The sequence below is a fragment of the Amblyomma mixtum genome, chromosome 3, assembly GCF_055824585.1.
Source record: "Amblyomma mixtum isolate Tamu chromosome 3, ASM5582458v1, whole genome shotgun sequence".
NCBI lineage: Eukaryota > Metazoa > Arthropoda > Arachnida > Ixodida > Ixodidae > Amblyomma > Amblyomma mixtum.
The window spans coordinates 136,293,029-136,313,686 of record NC_143014.1 but is presented as its reverse complement, the minus strand read 5'-3'; the positions used below and the strand labels follow the sequence as shown (position 1 = coordinate 136,313,686).

The 20,658-nt window shown below is 51.8% G+C and overlaps 1 protein-coding gene across 3 annotated transcripts in view; it reads left to right on the top strand.

Annotated features, from left to right (window-relative positions):
- The first annotated feature begins 413 nt into the window (after positions 1-413).
- The window catches only part of tna (Zinc finger MIZ domain-containing protein tonalli), a 273,408-nt gene continuing 253,163 nt past the window's right edge, over positions 414-20,658 (top strand). For 2 of the 3 annotated variants that reach the window (XM_089581282.1, XM_089581280.1), the window contains exon 1: positions 414-1,126. The gene's annotated coding sequence lies outside the window, so the exon portion shown is untranslated. Of the gene's footprint in view, positions 1,127-1,606; positions 1,661-20,658 lie in introns of all 3 variants that reach the window. The other variant, XM_089581281.1, reaches the window with a different exon arrangement.

Here is a 20,658-nt window from a genome sequence, read left to right as displayed (position 1 = left end):
GCCAACAGATGGCGCCACGTCTTCCCCTTCCTGGCCGTCAGGGCTTCTTTTTTCGCTCCCTTGTTTTCTTTATTCCAAACTCAGACTCGCACGCACCTTTCTCCCTCCCAGCCAAGTCCACGCCTCGCCACACCAACCATGCCGCGCGGGGCGCCTCCTCCACCTTTACTCCTCGATAACGTGGGGAGTGGTAAAGTACATCTCTCTTTTTGCTCCTCTTGTGCTCTTGTTTCCTCGCCGGTGCGATCTCTTCTCCACCGGCTCCTCTCTCGGTTTACGGCTCCCCCGTGCGCGGCTGGTTGTGACTCCTCCTTTCGGCGCGCTCCCTTCCCCGCCGGTGACTTCTTCCCCTCGGCCCGCCAAGCATCGACGTCACTGCCCCTCGCCTATGGTCCCTCGCCCGCCGGATCGGGAGAGGGTGCGGGGCCATCGCGTCGGCAATGGCAGAAGCGGTGCGCGTCCTAGTGCTCGCTTCACGGCGCCTATCTGCGGTCGCTGCTTTGCACACCCCTTGTCAACGCCGCCGCTGTCGGCTGCTGGGCGCGCTCTACTGGCCGCGACTTGACTCCTCGTCGCGCCGCCGCCGCGGCTGATCCGTCACTAAGTTCTTCGCTGCGACTCCTCGGCCGTGTGCACGCCTGCCGCCTGGCCGTTTGTTGTAGCAGCGGCGCAACGTGCGTGACGGTGCAGCTGTCGCGATGTGCCACGTGCGATCGCGCGCGGCGTGAGATCGGCGGCTGCTGTGCAGGGAAGCGGCGCTCGCGAGGACGCCGATTTTTCTGGCCCCGTTGCTCCGGTCGGCGACCAGTCTCCGACCGTGCCGCGATTCCTACCGGAACGGTTCACGCGTCTCCGGCGAGCCATTCTGTGGGGTTACTACGCCTGTATACGTGACTCGACGCGGTCTATCCTTGTCAAGTTTAGGCACGCGCGCTGCTTCAGTGTCGCAACTTTATTTTGCCGTCTCGCGTTAGTGGTCAGTTTGTGTTGTGTGGGTGTGTGTGTGTGTGCCCAGAACAGAACTTTGTGTGCAACGAACATTCATCAGGTTGTGGGATACTACCAGAACTTGGGACTTTGACTTGTGTGATCCCTCCTGTCACATCATCCAAGTTCGTTCCAATCGGTAAGCAAGTGTCCAGTGAAACCACCGCACTAATCCGCAGCACGCTCAGGTCAGGTTCGTTAATTGGAGCGAGGGCGCCCCGATCGTGCGAAGTTTTTAGTCGCGTCAGCTCGACGCGTGAGCACCCGAGAAGGCGAATGCACGCAGTGCCGCATGATTGACAGGCTCAAAACAAAACCTCTGTCCTCGGCTGTCGCCGCGCGCCGTTTGAAGGATGCTGAGCTTTACTTTTTGTTCTTTATTGAATTACTGGCAATCCAGCTGCAAATTGCAACAAGTGATGTACTTCCTTAGTTTTGCATGTGCTTTCCTGCTTGATTACCAAATGGTGGCCCATGCAACATGTCTACGGATGTTTCAGAACATTCATGGACATGTTGTACACTGCTGTTTGGAGGTATTAGAGTGTGTTTTATTTAATGCATGGAGGAGGGGGAGAGCCTTGTGGCACGTACAAGACCAAAGGAAAATTTCTTGCAGATGACTTGCGGATGCTTACGGACCTCTTGTTGTCCGCTGCGTGAACTGGAACACGTGCGTTAGTTTTTGTTTTCTTTATTCGCGCACCTTACGTTCGGGGTCGTACGTCTCCGCTCAGCAGTCGGCGTTCCTTCGCGGCCCGGCTTTTTACCGCTGCTCGCGCGCGTTTGCTTTCGGCCAGTTCGACCGGCGTTCCTTGGAGCGCTGGCAAACTTGGGTGCAGGCCTCTCGTCTACGGCCTTGGAAGGTCGCCGCGGCGGGGAGGGCGCCTTCGTGCGCGCCCTCCTCTCCCCCGTGGCTCTGCTCACGCTTGTCGGTTTATTGTCGGTAGCAGTGGGTCCACGGTGGTCGAGAGGGCGAGGGCCGCGGGAGGGGAGGGGTTCGCCAGCGACTCCTTTGAAAGATGCATGGCCCGTCGCATTTATTGCCCGGCGGTGCGTTCAGGTTTCAGACGCCGACAAGGCACCGAGGGAGAGAGCCGCGTTCCCTGCCAATAATGACGGCGCCCTGCCCGCGAAACTTGTCGAAACTATCCTTTTAAACACTTTTGCAGCCGCTCCCACTCCTCAGGGTCGCTTTCTCGGTTGTCAAGACTCTGTCGCGCCTTCTCGTCGGCCTACTTTCTGCGCCTCTCTGTTAAGTTTTCTGCCGCCACGCTCCTGCCCGTGCGGCGACCTTGCGTTGGGAAGGTAGCAGCTATTGCGCAGTGCCTTCGAAGTGAGCATTCCTGGGAGTTAGCGCGGAGAAACGAAAAGGAAAAACAAACAAAAAAAAACAAGTCGTTCGAATCACTATGCGCGTTTGGAAACGTTCACGGCGCAGAGTCGCGTTTGCTTGTTCGTAGAGTCGGGTATTCCCTTATGCATGCAAAGTAACCCCGACAATATACGCAGAAAACTGTTAGACGCGGCGAAGGCTCATGTGTATGCTATGCTTTCAAAATGCGGACAAAAAGCCGCACTGCACGGTACATGCAACACTGCATTAATACTGAAAGCTGAAAAACCTTTCTCGGATGTTGCCATTATTTGCTGTTCTTTTGTACGAGCTGAGTGCTCTGGTTCGCTTTCTGGTTAACTTCAGCGGTTTTTTTTTGTTGTTGTTCATTTGAATTCCCTTACCGATACAATCATACTACACAAAATTAGGTGCAGGCACGACGAACGAGCCAAAAGTAACAAGACAAGACCGCTCTCGTGCAATCCCCCTCCTTTTGTGTCACTGTTTCAGTGCACTATGCACATACTAGACCAAAGACATACTAGACCAAAGGCATGCACATACTAGACCACTTAGTGTATTACGTGCAGGCTTTCAGAGAGCTCTCGTTTACAGGCCCAAGAAAACGAGCAATATTCTGGCTAAACGAAAAGCGCGCTGCAGTCGGACACTAGACGCATTAGCATGAGTAAAACTAAGCTGCGTCGGTGGGAGGTCGCAAGTATTACATGGGTCTGGTCGGCGCATCAGGCGAAACGCAGTACTGGCACCGAGAAATGGTAGATGGATTCGACAAGACCCAAGCGAAGGACGCGACAGATGCGTCGCGAGCACGTCTGCTCTCGTGGTCGCCTTATCGCGCTCTTCAACATGCGTTTCAGTAAAGAAGGCGCTTTGCAGTCGCAACCTGAGCGAGGACAGCGGAGTGCTTGAGGGAAGGTTTTTCGGCAGCGAAAACGGAGACTGGCCGCCCTTTTCGCTGCCAATCGCTTTTCCCTTACTCACCTCGTTGGCATTGGACTTCAATGCTTATGGCTTACCCATTATCGCGTAGCAGAATCGTGGGCGCCGGGTATGGCGTATGAGTGGCAGGCTTTGATCTGGGGAGGCTGCCATCAATATGAAGTGTCCAGCTGTCTTCGAGCGCAGTTCAAGAAGCGGGCAGGCTCTTGCCGAATGAAGAGAAAGCGTACCTGTGACCGCACGGCGAATAAGAGTTCAGGCGCGCGAAAGGTTGCACTGGCGTCGATTTTTCCAAGCTACGCAGTCTCGTGGATGTCTTGTGCAGCTTAGGCGCAGGCGCCACTCGTATGAGCCCGCCCATTAAACGGCTCTCCGCTGAGCCGGCAGTGTATACCAGGGAGGTGCCTTCTTGACCTTCTATTTCCGACAGCTTAGCTTGTAGCGATGTCAAGAGTCAAACAGTGTCTGCTGTTGCGCATGCATTAGTGATGTGAAGGCAAGCTATAGCCGGGTACAACTCAAGAACGCGGTGGGTTTTCCCCGTCATAGGACCTCCTTCCAGCCAGTGCCGTCGGCCGATTTTCATGACCCTGCTAGCGTGCGAATGCAAGGAGCAGCGCCGCAATGGAGAGGGGTCCATCCCCGACCATAGAGGGAAGGGATTATCCCCTTTCATCTACCACTCCCTGCTTTGTCACACTAGCAGGGTCGTGAGAATCGGCCGAAGCCAGTGGCTGGCAAGGGATCCTTTGACGGGGAATAGCCGCTGCGTTCTTGAGTTGTACCCGGCTATAGTTGCTCTTTTGTTAACTTCAGGAGTGACCATTCGGCTGGGTTTCGTTGCCGTTTAAGGCCTACTTTGCTCCGTCGCTGGTCCAACATTGTCGTGTATACTCTCCGTTCTCACTCGCCATGCCATTAAGTTTCGGTGCAATTTCGTTAAGTTTTGATCGCGATCCGGGGTACCGCCTAATTGTAAAGGCTAATGTGATTTCGCTTAATCTTTTAAAGGGGCATTGGTGGCGTGATGTTATATAATCTTGTTTCTCTCTCTGAATCTAGCTTCTCTCGCTGAAAAAAAAAAAAGAGAGGGAGAGAGAGAGAGAGAGAGAGAAGAAATTGGGAGTTTGCTTGAAAAAATTCATCACTCAAAGACGTGAGAGTGGAAAGAGGGAGGGTTCTAAATATACCCATGCCCACAGTCAATCCTCAGAACTTCCTTTGATGCCCGTTAAAACACTTCTCAGTCGGCGCGCCCAGTAACCGGACGCTCTGTACAGAGGTCCAACCATCAAACGCTGGGGTACACTCGTAAAATTTAGTGCCCCCTAGCATTCTATCCGTTCGTGCGTGGTTGTGTGTTCAACGTGTCACAGGGCAGCCTGACCGACCCTTACAGCACCTCGTTAAAGGCCATCCGCGCAGTGGGCGCAAGTATTCAACTTCTCAAGTCAACCGCGTTTCGTGACCGCGCCTCTTTTGTTTCCCTTCGGCCGCGGGCTCGCATTTCCGGCCGGCTGGCTGGCTTTGTTCAGCGGCCGTCGCGTGTGGGCCCCGAGGAGGGCACGCAACGCGGCGCGAGCATTCGGGGGCGCCCGGCGGGAGCTAGCCGAGGTGCCGCCAACCGACACCCGCAGGAGAGAAGGCGCGCCGCGAGGACACCTCGCGGCACGTTCGCGGAACGCCGCGACCGCCGGAAGCCCGTGAAGGAGGAGACACCGGAAGCAACTTCCGGAGTCGCGGCGTCTCCCACGTTACTGAGCCCTTGGCGTAACAGCGCGAACGTGCCTCTCCCACCCACGTCGGTGGTCGCGACTGCACCGCGCCGACATTGGCCCGAGAAAGTGTGGGCCCACAGTCCCCGCGCGAGGTTTTCCCTCGGGACGGGCCGCACGTCACACTTCGGAATTCTGAGCCACGGACGCGTTGTTAGTCATCGGTGCTTGCAGTGCGGCGACGGATTACTAGCCTCCGATACGAGAAGCTTGGCTGCTGTTGCTTCCCTCCCTAGTGTCACTGCAGTACTGCTTGCTCTAGCGTGTAGCATTCAAGGTGACCGCTGCTGACCCAGTGCAGTGGTAATTGGCGACCACTGGGAGAGGCCTGCAGGGAGCTTAGCTCGGACCCCTGATTATGAGATCTCAGTCTTGGGGCAAGAGCGGTTAAATACAACGGAGCAAGAGCCTCCCCGAGTTTGAAATGAGGCATTTTCGCGGTTATTACTCAACGGCCTGTCACGAAAAAGCCTATTTCAGCTATAAAACCCTAATATGTGTACGTGACAGGATTGCTGCGAGGCGCTCCCGTCCTGACACTCATTGGTGGCGAGCTTCATCAGATTGTGTCAGAATTTCGTAAAAAGATGCGTGTGTAGCCAGAAATTAAAAGTCGCTGTTCGCCGCTGACCCCGCCGAGCCCATCAGAGATTGGTAAGCTGAGCGTGAGGGCCGCGAATGTGAAGAACGCAAGAGCACGTGCGAAGCCTCAGTTACCGCAAATTGAAACCGACTGCGCTGCTGTTTCCCTTTAGGTACGTTTTCTTCCTTTCTCCGTATCTTTCGTTCTTTATTTCTTTCTTTCATCCTTCGTTCTTACTCCTCGCACAGCTTTTTGCAGCTGCAGGCCTATTTAGAACTCAGATACTAAAAGTGCGGTAATTTCATCTGGACTGCAGTACCTCGATGTGACATTCCATACCGTCACGAACGTTATACGAAATTCCAGAAGTCACCGCCGATCCGAGCATCGGCGGCGACTGCTATAACCAGCGTCAAGTAGCGCCCTTGTGGAGTCTTTATAGCTGACTGACTGACTCTCACTTCTGGGATATGCACCGATCTCGACCGGGAGGATTCGGAGCCGTCTTTGCTAAGCACCCGATGCGCTGGTATACTAGAGTGCCCCGAGTTCAAGCGCAGTCGATTGAAGCTGCTTACAAGACGTTGTCAGTAGGAGGCTTTAGCTTCCTCTTCTTTGAAACCTATATAGTACAGATTGATCTGTTAAGAAAGGAGGAGTGAGTTTCAGCAATCATCGAGAGAGTCACCTTTGGTTCATCATCCACTTTCACTGATCACATTGCTTAGTGATAAAAACAGAGAGAACTTCGAAGGTTGTCTTTCTTTTCCCCACCACTTCGCCGCCAACTGTTGCTCGTTTTTTGTTAAACATTGCGGAATCTCATTTTTGTATGCTGGGGTGATAATACAGACATTTTTAACGCGGTATTTAAACCTCCCTCGCTGCCCGCGGTGCTGTGAGCCGTTATTGTCAGCAAAGTGATCTTATTTCACTATTACCCTCTTGGGAGCTTTCAGCTCACGTCGGCCCTCTGCCTAAGCGGTCACTCACTCTTCCCGCGGCGACGCCAATGACGGGCACACAACCTCGCCTAACTGCGCTAAGGTGGGGAAGAGGGGGATGCCATTCCCCCTCGTGACACTTCACATCACTTCCAACCCATTATTCTTCAGCCTCTGTCCGTCGCTTAGTGGGAGGTATCACGGACGGTAGGTAACACGATAGTGCGTGTGTTCCGGATATCAAACTCGACCCCTGAGGACGTTGTTATCCCTGCGTCTCAATACGTCGTGATCCTGATATTCGGTGACGTCAGGATGTCTTTTGTTGCGTGGCTGAGAGCAAATTGCCATTGGTGGCCGGTTTCCTTCTGCGAAAGTGCAAAAGGGAGGGCGTGTTCACGAGGCCATCGCGAGGTATATAAAAAAAGAACTAAACAAAAAGAAACGCGCAGGTGATCAGACACGGTTGCAAAGTAGCTTTCTGAGCTCTCCGTCGGGCTCGTCCGACGGGAGCTCGTCAGAGGTGCCGAGAGGAGGCCTAGCGCCTTGGAGACAAAGAAACGGCACCTTCGACCAAACCAGTTTCAGGGCTCGTTTAACTTTCCGAGAAACTGGCGACAAAAAGCCGGTAACACGGTACAGTTCGTGTCACGCGACGCTGACATTTTGCGTCCCGCAGGTGAAGTCGGCTCTTCGTTGGTTCATGGTTTCATTTTGTCCTTTTTTTTTTCTTTCTGTTATTTTCTCGACCGCTTAGGACTCTGATGTACGGCCCTTTCTGCGCCAACTCTTCTCTTTGCGTAGACTTTTTTTTTTTTCCTCTCGTAGCTCAGTGCGCGGTGAGGTAGTAGCAGTTGGCGGCGTCATATTGTTCTGCGAGTTCTGCCGTCCTCAACGAAAGCTCGGCGTGTGGCTAAATGAAAAAACAAAACAAAAAAAGAACAAGAACGGGAGTCGGAAAGCGAAGAAAAAAAAGGGGGGGGCGGAAAAAACGCGACCCCTCCGATGACAATCGCGCGAGTTCCTGGCGAGAAAACACTTACTCGGCCGGCGTTTTCGGACGGCAAGACAACTGCCGCCCAGGTAGCTTTCAAAACATTCCGTCGGCCGGCCAGCCAACCGGCGGCGACTTAAAACGGATCCTCAGTCGGAAACCCCGGGGGGTCAGCGCGCTCTTTTCCGCTCGTCGTTGCCTCTCGGGTGTTTGCGTTGTTCAGCTCTCCCGCTTCTCGTTGTTTCGCTCTTGCCGAGCGAGGAGCCGGGACACAAACATTTCAGCGCCCTCCGTCGGGAATGCGCGTTAAATAAAGAGAACAGCTAGGCCGCTGGATTTTTCCTCCTCGCTGAGACGACCGGTGGGGAGGAAGGCGGATTGGACGACGCGGCACAAAAGCCGAGAGCACGGGGCGGCCTCGCAGACAGCGGGCGACTGAGGTGCGTCGCTTCCAAAGCGCCCTTCCTCGTCCCCACGCAAACAAGCGAGAGGGAAGGACACGCCAAGGAAGGGACGCTTCTTTCCCTTCCTTTCATGCGCCGTTCCCGGGGTGTTTATTTTTGCCCTTCCTTTTAAAAGGGCCGAATCTGGGCCTTGCCGGCCCGCGGACCGCAGGACATCCCGCTGCAGCCATGGGCTGGACACGCGACGAAAAAGAGAAAAGCGAGAAAGTAGAGCGAAGAAGACCGAAGGGGGGACAGCCGACCGTATGCCGACGCTTTTGGATCAGTTGACCCATGCGACGACGGACCGTGCCTTCCATGCGCCTTCCGATTCTCCCGATTCTCCAGCGTATTACCTGGGGCACTGCGCGGTCCGCCCGAGCTTGAACGAAAGATTCGGTTTCTTTCCTTATTTTTCATTTGTTTTTTTTTTTTTTTCTAGCGCTCTTGGTGGGCAAGGGGGGGGGGGGGGGGCATATACCTGTTGCTGTCCGCGGTGGACATAATAAAAGACGAGTGCGTGACGCTTCGCGATTCTTTGCTGGAATGTGTGCCTTCAGCGCCGAACCCCCGTGGTCCGTGGTGGCTTCTGTCCGAGCATTGTCAGGGGGCGAAAGCTCCTGCTGGCCGAACGAAGAATACTGGCGCCGGAGATGGAGGCAACATGGCGCTCGCGTAGCGAGCTGCCGTTTCTTTCCCTTCAAGCGCACGGACGCTCTGAAACTTGTACGCGCGTCTGATGCATGCTGGAATCTGTTGGCCGCTGCACCTTTTCCTGAGCCGCTGCAGTTATTATGCGAAGCATACTAGCCGCACAACCGAGCTCTTCCTTGCTGCGCCGCGCGCGGCCGCGTAGCTGCCACTTGACCTACATCGGCGCACCACGTGATATGACGTCACAACAGCTGTGAAAGCTGGGGCTCAACTCGTGCGCTCGCTTGCGGACGCGCAGCCTCCACCGGCGGCCTAACTCCCGCTCCTTCCGCTAGGGGCGCTGACGTCACAACAGTTGTGAAAGCTGGGGCGGCTGGGGCTCAACTCGTGCGCTCGCTTGCGGACGCGCAGCCTCCACCGGCGGCCGGACTCCCGCTCCTTCCGCTAGGGGCGCTGACGTCACAACAGCTGTGAAAGCTGGGGCTCAACTCGTGCGCTCGCTTGCGGACGCGCAGCCTCCGCCGGCGGTATGCTTCGCATCCTAGGCTTAACCATACGCTAAGCCAGGCCATTTTTTCTTTCTGTATGCATATTACATGCGGGATCGGTGATATTATATTTCGTTGCTTTATTAACGCACCACCAAATGAGTGTCTGCGTATTGCAACGACACGAGAAAGGATATATGCGTGTGCATAGGAATAACGGAAATGAAAGCAGCCAACACTCTTTGAAGTACAGAAAAGCATAGACGAATTTTCTTGCATTGTAGTGTGAGAGCAAAAGTGAACCAGTAATAATTTTGCGTAGCGGATACTTTTACAGCAATTAAAAAAATATAACACGCTGCCGGCGGGTGCCCCGACTTCCACAGGCGAGGCGCATAACCGCGTATTATTTGATTTATGCTTATTATATGAAGAAACTGCGGCATCACCAACAGAAAAAAACGCAACACAGGACGTCGAAAAGAAACGACAAACACGAGCTCTGACTTAACGACTCAGCCTTTGTATCAAATCCGAAATATAAACGGAGTTGTCCGGGGAAGGGAAAGAGCAACACGTACAGAAATAGAAAAATTATTTAACCGCACAGGTAAAAAAAAAAACTAAGCTTGTTAAACGACAGTATAGTGTGGCCCAAAATTTTCTGGGGCCGCGAGAGTGGCGTCAAGCTTTCAGCGCTTACTGTCGCACATAGTCGTTTGTGCAGTGGTCGCTATATGGATTGCCACTCTCCCGGTGTACGAGAAGAGCGCCTTCAGCAACGCGTTCTACTCTTATACTTCATGCCATCAATGACATGGCTGTACGCCGTGTTATATGCCCTACGTTTCGTACGTTCAGCCAAACTCTTCCGGAAAAGCTGCCTTCGCAAATGTAACCGCTTGATATCTGCTTAATGAGCGTTAAAAGAAAAAGATACCGCACCGTAAATTTCATGTGCTAAGGAATCCGCGGGCTTTATAGCGGGTTACTTTTCTTTGGAAAGAAAAAAACAACGCGTACAAAGGCAATGTTTCACTGCGTCCCTAGCCACGGTGGTGTTCCAGCAATTGACGCCTGTTTTATTGTTTTTTTTCCTCAGTTTGACGGGAGTGACATATTGCATAGTATCCCCGACCAACTGGATGTCAGGCACCGCCTGGTTTGTCCCAGTTTGTCCCAGAAGCCCAGTTTGTCTCTCGGTTTGTTATTTTTCTGTATTTCTCCGTAGCAGGGGCGGATTCACCCCCCCCCCCCACCTTTCCTTCTCCAAGATAGCAATTTTACACAGGAAAACCATGCTGAACCCCATTTTTTTCAACAAAAATTTTCAATAAATGCATCGTTCAAATCAAATACCCCTTCCCCCCGAGGTGGGGGGTGTTATTCGGTTTAAATCAATCCGGCCTTGCTCTGTAAATACCAAAAAGGTGTGCAATGCCGGTGTCTATTATACAAGCGGTAGTTTAATAGACCCGTGCCCCGGCACAGCAGGTTGTTCAGAGAAACATGTATACGCAGTAGTGCGTGAAAATCTCCTAAGCATATTGCGAGAGAAGGCATTAAGCACTTCCTATTTCAGTGCTGAAGCGGTCAGGCGAGTCTAGAGAAAAGCCATATTTCGTGAACTGTGTTAGTGGAAGGTGTTAATAAATAGATTCTGTTACCGCGGTGGTTGACGCGTACACTACACAGGCGCACATTAAGCACATGTAATTCTCTCTAAAAATCCATACTCTCGAAGCAGAGCACGATGAAAAAGAGAAGTTACGTGGCACAGGGCGTTGTGTTGCGTCGGTTCTGCTTATGCTCCGTTTCTGCGATCTGTTTTATCGCCGTGTTCTCAAATCACCGACCGGCCGAATTATACGCACTGCTTGTTGTCAAGTGTCTGAGAGCAGCATTAGGTCAACGATATGCGCCACGCGTTAGTTTCAGGTTACTCGCCATACACAAGCGGGAGCATCGTTGTCGCGTCGCATCTGTCACTTTCTCTCACTCGTGGACTGCACGCGCACACTGCGCGTGAATTCGCTTCGAAATGCGCACTACTTCTGTGCAAAGGACTTTCTTTTTTCATTTCAGCGCATACAGATTGAGCACGCTCTTTTCTAGTGACTGAACCATGTTGATCAGCAAGTCATTTCTGCCTGCATGCTCACCTAGTGCTGTCTGTCATGGCGGAAAGAGAAGTAGCCGGTGCCACCTAAGGATTCCCAGTTCTTTTCACGTCATGCGCATATGTGTGTGTGTGTGTGTGTGTGTGTGTGTGTGTGTGTGTGTGTGTGTGTGTGCGCGTGTGCGTGTGTGTGTGTGTGTGTGTGTGTGTGTGTGTGTGTGTGTGTGTGTGTGCGAAATTCGTCGTTCGGTACGATCTTTGGCACCGACGAGCGCGTGCCTGCGCCGTTCGGCTACATAAACAGCAGCTATGAGGCCAGCATAGCACTTTGCGAAGCGTACAGTCCCCAGTATCGTTATACCGCGGCGACGCGCGCGGGGACCACTTTCGCCCACACCCGAGTGCGTGGCGGCGGGCGAGAGCGTGTGCGGCGGCCGGGGCGAGAGCGACTCGCGGTTTTCTCTCGGCGACGGACAGCACCGTAGACGAGGCCGGCATTGTCCGAGCGGCGCGAAAAGGCCGAGGGCGGGCGCCTGGAAACAATGAACACCGCCGCGGTTGTAATGCGGGCCAAGCCCCGGCTAAAGGTTAAGCGCTGCGGGGCGACAAGGGCGTGCATTACTCTTGCTAATGAGGCCAGGCACCGGAGGTCTGGCAAATCGATGGCCTGTGGTTGCCAGGCGCGCTTGCGAGGGGCGCCCCCCCTCCTGCTGCTGCCGACATGCGTCTTCTTTTTTTCTTTTCCGAAATCCGGCCAGGGAGCCGGCAGCGAGAACGATACGCCAACGCCCGACCACGCGGTCCACCTGGAACTTTCGCAAGAACTGCGCGGTGGGCGCTGCAGCGACGAGGTTCCGGCGCGCCGCCCTGCCTGAGCTATCGGCGCCGTCATCGCGAGGCGCCCGATGGCGCTGAATGTCCCGGAGATTAGGATCCTCAAAATCTTCTGCGCTCGGTTCAAGGGAGTTCGGGTTACGGCATGGAAAAGTCCTCAGTGGGCGCTCCGCGAAGTGCCGAGCGCGCGTTAAACGACCCCCTTTTGTTATCCCTGCTGGGGTCAAGAGATGTCCGGCGTTCTGGCCGACAGCTTGCCCTCACGCCTCTCGCTTTACAATGCCCGGCAGTGCAGCTTGCTCAGCCCTCGTGTCGCTTCCCGGGAATACAAGCCGGCAGGGATTACGCGATCTCGCGTTGCCCACGTTTGCGCCGTCTCAAATATTTAGAATCTGCAGCCGGTATATCAGATCGCATGTGTCACTGGCCTTCAACGCTTAATGCCATTCGGAGGGAATCAGATGTAAAGTAATAATTAGTTGCTCGATGTTAGCGCACTTGGGGCCAGGAACTTTTGTTTGAATAATCCGAAATGCATGGAACCCGCAGTTTTGGTCAAAATTTCATCGTTGCAATTTTGCGCATTTCATTGTTCTTTTTATACAGAAATCTCATGTTTTGGCAGCTGCCAGCAAGTGGTAGCGCGATGTCAGGCGAAGCCATGCGAAACGTTTTTATTCACTACGTGATGGGCACACGTGGAAAAAAAAATCATTCTCGACTGCTGGGACGACACACGGGAATTTAGAACAAACGAGAGGACCCCATGTGTTCTTCGGCAAAGCATGTCAGAGCTGGAGGTCATATGAAACAACAGTACTATTGGATCAAGTTGAAAAGTTCAATAGCTTCGGTCGACAAGGTCCCCAAACAGCAGTTGGAAACCGCTTTATTTGAGTTATTTGTATCCAGCGCTACGGCCTTGTTCTGAATTTGTGGCTTTCTCTGGACGTCGCAGCGTTGATTTCTTACTAGATGTTGCTCCAATCATTCAGTGCCCATTGAACGTGTTTTTCTTATCGCAACGCACCACAGTGGCTCAGTAATGGTAGTGATCACGACCGCATTCTAAAGGATGAGAAATTGAAAAACTCCCGTGTATACTGATATTTTGGTGCAGATTAATAAAGAGCCCCAAGTGGTCGAAATAAGTCCGAAGCCCCGATTGCGTGTAAAAAGCGGCCATTATTCGCCATAAGCTTATCTTACGGCGAGATTCCCCATAAGACGTTTTTATCCCGCAATAAGCTTTGTTAATAAAGGGCCCGAAGAGGTCCGCACCCGAAGCATGCTGTTCAAATCAATCGGCTTTGCGAAACATTTGAAGAGAAAATGAAAATTTTCACTTGTGATTAAATCAACCGACAGTAACGAATTATGCGAGCTTCACTGACGTTGATCAACTGTTTTTGCTGAAAATGAACATCGAATTGTGTGTATGTGCTGTTTGGTAAGGGACGTAGGCAATGGATACGGATTCGAATTGTTAAACCTCGAGAGGTGCACTGTTTTCTGGACTTCTCGTGCGTCTTGTTGACAGTTTCTTGCTCACATGTCAAGTATTTTCATTTAGCCCCTTAGTAACAAAAATACTCAAAAACTTTCTTACAGAAGGCCCGCTTTGCAAACACGGAACACGCACTCTGTCGTCTTCCCTCCGCAAGCACTATACCGAGGAAAACGCAGCGCAAACGATGCAGTTGGACGGCGTACAAAGGCGTTCGGCCATTTTTAGTGAGACTCTGGGTGTCAAATGTTCAGAAGTAATGGTAAATTTTTGATACAAAATCCGCCACTTTCCTGCATGACACCAGCCAAAATGCGTTCATATGTCAACAAACTCGTAAAGTGCCAGTAAAAAATGTAGCTTTGTCCCGTCTCGAAGAGCGGGCCTAAGCAGCGTTTGCGTAGTTTCGTATTCGTGGTGCCCTCTGAATAAGAGGCATGCAACCAATGCAGATGTGTGGTTGACTTGCACGCGGTGTATCTGTGATGATTTTCAGGAGCAGTGTTTTGTAAAACTTCGATTAACGGCACCATAGTCCATCGCCGGAAACAGCTATAGTGTTTTCGGTGTGTAGAAAGCAGTTGTGCAGCCTGGCGCTGGTTTCAAACCGACCCGGCGCAGCGGCATTGTCTTGGGCTGCCTAATCTATGCGCTGTTTTAATAAATGACTAGCACTTGCCGATTCGATGCGTTACTCACGAGAGCCGCTCAGTACTGGTTGTACAGAGGTGGTTAACAATTTTCACTTCTTCACGCTAAACCACTGCCGCGAATTAGCGAATGCAAACCTGTTTCTCGCCGACGGCGGAGGTTTCAGTGCAGCGCTCAAAAAAAGAAAAGAAAAATCGGCGGCAATGGCGAGACCAAAAACGTACCACTCATACGTCCGCTGTTGAGAATCGAAACAGGGTCTCCGAGATGGAGACCTCCTCCAAGAGCGATGGTGTTTCTGTCATTCACGTTTCCTTATTTTTTTTCCCCCGAAAAGTGGTGAAAACTCGAGCAAGGTGTGTTGCTGGGCGAGTTGGTTGGGGTACATCTTGAGAAAAACAGCGCTTGCAGACTGAGGACCAGAACAAGAAGGACACACAACTGCGCTGGGACACACGACAGCGCAGTTGCGTGTCCTTCTTGTTCTGGTCCTTTGTCTGCAAGCGCTGTTTTTCTCAAGATGAAAACTCGAGACGGATTTAGAATTCTGGGATTTACGTGAAAGTATGCGCATTTCTATAGGTAAACACTCGAAGGAGCGTGCGGAATATAGCGCTGTCTTGGCGGAATGTGAAGGGAATGGACACAGGCTCCTTTTCAAGGCGAACTCGGCTGAGCTGGATGCCCACGGCGAGCGTGCTCGGAGTTGGTCTCAAAGTGTCTGCTGGCGTCTGTCGCCTCAGCTTAAATACGACAAATCTTCGCCGCCACCATCCTTTTCGTATAGCATACTGGCCGTTGCCTAAATCGCTTATGTCCACTGTCCGCCCTCGAGGGACAGAGCTTCGCTGTCATGAGGGGGTAACACCTGTGCGCTTTGGTCTTCCTCCCTTGCTAATTGACCGGCAGTCAATTCATAATGGTGTTCTCTAGACGAAGACAAGTCCCCATGTTGAAATGTTTGCTGGCCGACTACGGCCTCCTACCTGCCGCTTGTTTATTTTCTCTTTTCAAGATGGCAGTGAAAGAAGGCGACAGCGCAGCATGAGCTCCTTCTGGTGAAGCGTCCGAATGTTCGCCGCTTAGCTTACATGGGCTTGTCAATCTGTAGGCTAGCTTGCGACAGGGATTTCAGCCGACGACATATGCGCCTTCAATTGTATGCCATCCCAGATCTGGTATCAAAATTGAGATGCAACTGTTCGTCGTACAGCGTTACTGTGGTATCGTACGTGCGCGCGTGTTTGTGGGTGGTGTCGTGCATCGCATTCATGTGGATGGACCCAAACGTCTAGCAAAATTTTTGTTATTAGGATCCTGCCTTGAGCATTGTATCTTTTTTTTTTATCTTTAACGTTTCTGCTCTCTGTATAGAGTTATTAACGCGACAGCGTTAAGCAGCCCGTGTCACAGAAAACCTGGCGTCGTCGTCGGAGACCGTGACCAAAAAATCCCCGGAAAATCCCCGGAGAAGTAGCCCAGGTGGCCAACCTAGGTAGCTCACAATCCGGTGGGCAGGTTGTGATGACGCCACAAGGTCACGTGACATAATGGCGCCATCAAAATATGCACGCCGGACTGGGAGCAAACTGCCCACCATGGCAGGTGGCTGTTGAATTAATGACTGGTCGCGCGAAGTTGCTCGGGAAGAGCAGCCTGGTTCGCACAAGCCCCACCGGTGGCAGCACCTGCCATCGCAGGGCATTGGTGCATCGCTTAACCGCTGCTTCACTGCACCTGGAATGGTATGAGGACTGTCGGGGATCTATGAGTGTGAAGTTGAGAATGACTAATTGCGCATGCATAAACATTAACCCGTGAACTCTATCGCGTCATGCTCTTAAGGCGGAGCTTAAGCGTCTCCTCCAGTCTCTTTAACATCAAAGCTAATCAAAGCTTGGGGGCTTCTAATAAGAACATTCTGTTAACCCCTCTTACCTCCTCTCTCGCACAGGAGATGAAATCAAGTTGCTCGCGAATAATAGATGCGCCTGGCGTCTACAAGAAAAGAAAGAACGCATCCGCTTGCACGGGCGAACAGAAGAACTGGTGGGCCCCCTGGAAATGGCGCGTTCCTAAAGTCCGAGAGAGCAGGCAAAAGCAGCCTGGGAGTTGGGGGCACCAAAGCAGCGCCTCCCTCTCGAGACATTCTTCGCGGATGGCGCCGAGGCTGGCGAAAGGGAATTCGCGCCGGGAGAAATGCAAGTATATAAAGAAGGGCCGGAGAAGAAGGAGAGGGAGGAGGCACCTTTCGGCGCTCGCTCTGCCCCTCCGGCGACTCCTTATTTCCCCATCGTCGATCTCCGGTTACCCCGGGCCGAGCGAAAGGCGGAGATTGGCGCGTGGGGAAAGCGAGAGCCAGGCGGCGGATTTGCGGGCGCGCAGCCGGAAAGAGCGGGCGGAGGGGAACGCGAAACGGAACCCTTCATTAGCAAATTAATGCGCTTTTTGATTCGATTCTGCGGAGCGCGTTTCGATTCAAAGTCTCCAAAACAGGCGAAACGATCTGGAAGAAGCCGATGGCATGCGTGTACGCGTAGCAGCAGCGGGAAGGCGAGGGTGGGTGGGGTACGGATGAAAGGAACAAATCTTCAAGTGTGGGTCCAAGGAGAAGGAGAGCTTTAATTCATTCTGGCTTTTCTCTGTCTCCCCCTCCCATCCTTTTTTGCGCGCAAGCGGTGCTGAAGGCGGAGCCGAGTGGAAACCTCGTTTTCCCGACTGGTGATGGTTTGATGGCCCCCGCGCTGCCTGGTGCTGCGCATGGTGATGGGGCCCCGCAGGATTCCCTGGGACCGCTCTCTTTCCTGCCTGCGCGTGTATGCTTGGCTTTTTGGGATTCTTCGCCGAGAGCCTTTCACGTTCCGCGCAGCTAGTTTGCTCTGTGCCGCTCGGATCGTGTCTTGCTTTTATTTTTATTCTACCTCTTCTTCTTCTCATTTCCCATTAATCGCCGCTAGAGCCGTTCAGATGCAAATATTGTCCCGCGAAGCGCCGTCGCGAAGCTAAGGGGAGCAATAGCCAAAATGCCCCGTTGCTTCCCTGCCATCATAACTGCGATCCACGCGCGCAAGAGGGACAAGTTTGGAAATGATCTCCCGTTCGCTAGCTTATAGGCGGTTTTTGCTTTATTAGTCGAAGTGCCAATGCCGAAAGGGCGGATCAGCGGAAGGCAGCCCGGTTTTTTTTTTTCAACACTTTGAACCCTACTGGCTGCGGTAATGTTCCGCGTATTATTTAGATTCCCTGTCATTTTCAGTGATGTATGTCAGTTCGCAGAGCGCAGCTTTTGCGCAGTCGTATGTCACAACCTCAAGATAAGTTATCCCTGCTTCCATAACATAATTTAATTTTATTTTATTTCTTTACCTTAAATGACTATTTCGGGGTACTCCATAAGTGGTGGGGTAATCGAAAATTTTGTTACATTTCTTTACATAAATAAACAAATGCGCTATATTTTTCTATGAACTATGACTTTCTTTGCTGGAGGTGCGGGGAAAGGAAAGTGGGGAAAGTATACTCGAATATAATTTTCATCGGTATGTTCTAGGAGTGGCAGACTATATCTGACCAGAAGAGTGTGAGGTATATGCTATGTGGGCTTTAACGTCCTAAACACTGCACGTGGTCTATGCGCGATAAGCGTCTCAGTGGGGGCTCCTCGACCACGTGTGCTTCTTTCAACGTGTACTGACATCGCGCAGCACACGTGCGTCTTTCGTATTTCTCTTTCATTCCTCCGCGGCTTGGGATTCGATCCAGGCTCCTCAGCCGAACGCCGTGGACCCCGTGGCGAGTGTGAGAGATTGTGGTTTGCTTTCCGGATACACGCAGATCACCGACACCGCTGGAGGTTTATATGCGGCTATCATCCCTTCCTTATCGTCGGCGCGTAATTGGGGCTTAACGCTGTCCTATCCGTGTTCTTCGTCTCAGTCAATTAGGGAAGACCCGCCAGACGCCGTTTCTTTCTCTCTCTCTCTCTCTCTCTCTCTCTTTTTGCGCTGGAACGCTACCTGCAGGTGAGCGGAGAAAAAAAAAACCAAATCGTTCCTACCGCTCTCTTCCTGCATATGATGAGCAGCTGTTCGCAAGTCCATACGGGGCATCCCCACACACGCCGCGTTAACATCAAACAGTGATTGATGTGAACCATGCGGGAGAGGAAAGATTTCACTCGGCGTTTCAACACACGCGCACTGCGGGTACGGGCGTGTACCCATTCTGAGGTTTTATAAGAAGGAAACCGGGCGGTGGTTACCACGACGCCCCCGCTTATTGACAGTAATTAACGCGCGCGTCAAAGCCGGGTCTGCAGTCGATGGAGCGCGCGCATCGCGGGAGCTGGGTCGACGGAGTGCACGAGTGCTGCTCCGCTCAGCCAGCGGCGGCTGAGGTGGGTGTAGCTGCTCAATATGCGCGCGGCGGCGCCTGGCAGGACCTCGAGACAGTGGCGCGGACAAAGGCACCTCATTGTGTTCTCGGGCCGCGATCAGTGCGACGCTCTCTTCTAATTGGCAGACCTCGAGGCGGCCTCGCGAGAGGTGGAAAAAGAATATAGCGCACTTTTTAATCGCCCTGGCCAAAGTTCCGGCACCACACATGATTAATTGAGCCGGCATCGATTTCTTCATTTCTTCTTTCATGGTCTCGGTGAAAAGCGGCGATCTGGTTTCTTCTTTTTCATTTAACGGGGTAATATGATAGCGCGCTTTATGTTTAAACCGGAGTCTTTTGTTTTTGCGTGCATTCCCTTACGGTTCTTGCATAAAGACGCCGCGTGATCGAAGCCGCCTCATGCTAATGAACTTTCGATTTAGCGCACTATAGTGTGTCACGCTCTGGTCTTCACTGACGTTTCCCACGGGCGAACCGCGGGCGGAATGAATAGCTCTGTCGTGTGTTTAGCTTCGCGCGCTCCGGGTTCGGCGCGATGTTGTAACCCGTTGTGTGATTGCCACTTTGATGCCGCGCTCGGCGGTAGCGGGAGCGACAGCTCGCGGGAGTTAGCCCGCACGTATTCGGTGCCCGAGGAAAATTTAAAGCTTTTATTTTTAAGAAAGGCCGAGGGTGCGTCGCTTCGCTTCCACCAGTGCGCCCATTTTCTCGTCAATCACTTTCGCTGAAACACTACGCCGGCCACAAAGCTAGTACGCGCGCTGATGCGGGCTCACGGGTAGTGCGTATCATTGCCCGACTAAAAGGAAGATTACGTTATCCGGTTTCAACACAGCGGGTTCTTTTTTTTTTTTTTTTTGACGTCTGTCGAGAGTTGTATGGGCGGAGTGACTATATTTAGCGGCTTGAGAGCCGTGCTTTTTTTTTTTTTTTCTAGTCGAACTTGACAGTCTACACCTACGAGATACGGTTCCTCTGATTTACTTGCAGCTTCCAGCGCTGTCGGCGCGCACGTCGTTCCCCTTTAAAAAAAAAAATGGATATTTAATTTTTTGGATATCATTATGACTCATGCTCAGTCGCCAGAAATTAATCACAAAGGCAACATCTGTTGTGTTCTTGCACAAGACCGACATCATAAATTATTGATCAGTTTTTGCGGTGACTCTTTTTCATCGGACTGACATCATAAATTCTTGATGAATTTTCGCTTTTACTTTTTGGCATCAGACTGACATCGTAAGCTCTTGGTGAGTTTTTGAAATGACTTTTCCGATAAAGAAAAACAAAACTTAGTTTTTCAGCACCAGTCGTGATGCTGGACGGTATCAGAACAGTATCTTTTTCAAGCATCGTCCCGACATTTTTTTTTCTTTTTTAATTGCTCATACAACAATACTACACCACATCTAACAGAACTGTACTGTTAAATCTCTTGATTTGTACCGGCCAGAGATTGCGTACATGACGCCAACATATTTTTACAAAATCCTCCTTATTAACAACTTCCCACTAGCACCTAATGGGAGGCCTTCCATGATCAATAGCGTGGTACTGAGGCCGTACCATGCTATATAGAAGTTCGAATAAATTGAATTTTATTTGTGTGGCATGTATGCCCACTCTATTGTAGTGCCGTATTTATTGTTCCCTTGAAAGTGTCGATGAAAGCTGTTTGATTGAGTAACTATCGAGTCTGTTTCTGGACTATTCCATGTTTCGGCGAAAGTTCCGCATGTAAATGTTTCATGGATGTTTAGAGTAATATAAGAGAGTTAACGTAGTATTTCTGGTTGATTTAGAAGAGACGGTAGAAAAAAATTCTATTCACGAAATTTCTTTTTTGACTAACTCACTAGTTTGTATGCATCATGGCCTTGTATCTATATACCACAAATTCATGAGAATCTCAACAGAATAAAATACATGTTTTAATCAGAAACAGGGCGGCCAATTTTCAACAGAAATGCATCAACTCA